This window comes from Loa loa, assembly GCF_000183805.2.
Source record: "Loa loa unplaced genomic scaffold supercont3.4, whole genome shotgun sequence".
NCBI lineage: Eukaryota > Metazoa > Nematoda > Chromadorea > Rhabditida > Onchocercidae > Loa > Loa loa.
This window is the reverse complement of record NW_018108184.1, coordinates 773,685-776,074: the sequence shown is the minus strand read 5'-3', so window position 1 is coordinate 776,074 and position 2,390 is coordinate 773,685.

The window sequence follows — 2,390 nt, the reverse complement described above, 5'->3', positions numbered from 1 at the left end:
GTATGTATGTGTGTGTGTGTGTGTGTGTGTGTGTGTGTGTGTGTGTGTGTGTGTGTGTGTGTGTATAGCGAGGAAGCATATGAATAAAGGACTGAAATGAACGGTGTTTCTGAGTTGGATTGATTAAATTAAATGTGAATAGGAAATGAATTAAATTAAGCTATATCACATTATTGCTCCCACTGGACTGTTTAAGATAAGATATAAGCTCAATTAAATTAAGGAAGAAATTGGCTTAATTTAAATTTGTCCTAGAATAAATTTTAATGAATCAATGGGAATGCACTTTGATCCATGGTGATGACAAAGCAAAACATCATCATTGGCGCATTATCGAAATAACATTTAGCTTAGATAATTTTTGAATGAGACAAACGCAATGATAAATGAATGGAAAAAAAAAAGATGACAAAATGCAGAAATGAAAATTAAAAGACATCAAACAATATGAATATTTAAATCTAATAATAATAATTAAAAGATTGGTGTAAAATGACATGGAGGAATATGTTACGATCACTTTTATAATGTAATAGTAAAAAGAAAGAGAGAAGTGAAGTAGATAAAGTAAGTAAAATCAGACAATTAATAATGGAAAAATTCCCATATTACCATCATTTTTTTATCAAAATTTTTAACTTTTTAAAAAATGAAGCAACTTCATAACTTTTTTTTCTGGTATTTAAAAAAATTCATTTAAAAAATGTCTTTTCCTTTTTAAAAATTATTCGTTCACAATTTTTTTCTTTTCAAATAAATGGGAAGTGGCATTAAATGGTGCAATTTTTTAATGAGTGTGAAAATAATGTTTGAAATGAGAATTTAATTCAAATTATGAATAGGAATTAATTGCTTCATCAAATAGATTGTGGCAAAAATATATTAAAGAAAGTAATGTTAATTGCAGTATTTTGCCAATTTCACCATTTATTCTTTTATTTTCCACTTTTTTTTCGTTTGAATTGAATCAAATCAGACCTCACAATTGATAAATCTTTTGATGGAATGTTTATTTCAAAAAATATATCAGTCGTTTTATTTCAAAAAAAAAAAAAAAAAACATATTTGCTTTTCGGATAATTCATTAGAATGGGAAGAAATTTTTGAAAAATAAATTATGCCAGGAGAAGAAAAATGAATCATTTTGATAATGGCACAAAAGAAAGTGACGAGAATATGGAAATATTTAATTGTTGAATTTTTTAATTTACATTACTTTCATTAATTTCCTTTACATGAAATATTGTTGAAGTAAAGCGTGCATTTTTTAAATGTATCATGCAATGTTTGAGTTAGCAAATTGCAAATTGCATTTTTTTTGCATTACATTTTGTCGAATGAGCAATAAAATTGAAAATGCTGCAGAAAATTGCTTTCTTACTAAAGAAGAAAGCAAAAAGCGCCATTGTTTTATTGTCATTTAAAAAGACAAGAATGACTGATGCACAGAAAATGCAAATTTCGTTCCATTTTCTATTACTATCATTTATTTATCATCCAGAAAATTTGCGAATTTTCCACGAATTATTCCCAATTATTTTTTATGCAATGCTTTCTTTATACTTTTATACTTATCTTCTCTCTCTCTCTCTCTCTTTTAAATAGCATATTTTTTGCAACCGCAGTAATTCATTACCATTGGTATCACCCACACGATAATATCTAAGAGATAGAGATAATTTGACTGAAATAATGGATACAATAGTTGTGAACAGCTTAATAGGTATCAATCATACTTTTCCTAAAAGTTTTCATAGCTTATCACACTGATTATTTAAATGACCGATACTGGATGACTTAGTTAGCTAACTAATCTTATCAGAGGAAATAATTCAATACCTGAAGATGTCATTCCGGAAATGCGCATATAGTTATATCCTATCATGTCATCATAGTGTAATTTCAATACGTCGTGCTATAGAATTGCCAGACAATTCTAATTAAATTACAATTTCAGGCTCATAATCATTACTACAGTAAGCAATTCTAGTCGGAAAGGTTTTATTTTCGTTTTTTTTTTTTTTTCTAGTAAAAAGATGATTGTTTATGAGCTTACTATACAGTAGATTTTGATAAAATCCTTTTAGAAATTGAACGATGAAGCAAAATTATTTGCTTCCTTTCAAAAATAGCAATCCTCTTAGCCTCTTTCGTTTCTTTTTTTTTTCTCAATTTAATACTTATGAAATGCGTGTAGCAAAAAGAAATTCTAAAATCACAATAAGCGAAAAAAAAGGTCAAAGTTGAAAAGGATTGATAGACTTTAAAATTATAAAGAGAAATATTAGACTGGTTGAATTCAATTTTGAACCAATTAATAGGGCTTGTTCTTCAAAGGGTATTAGTTATAAAGGAAATACTGAAAATTTTTGAGGGATTATCAAAAAGAA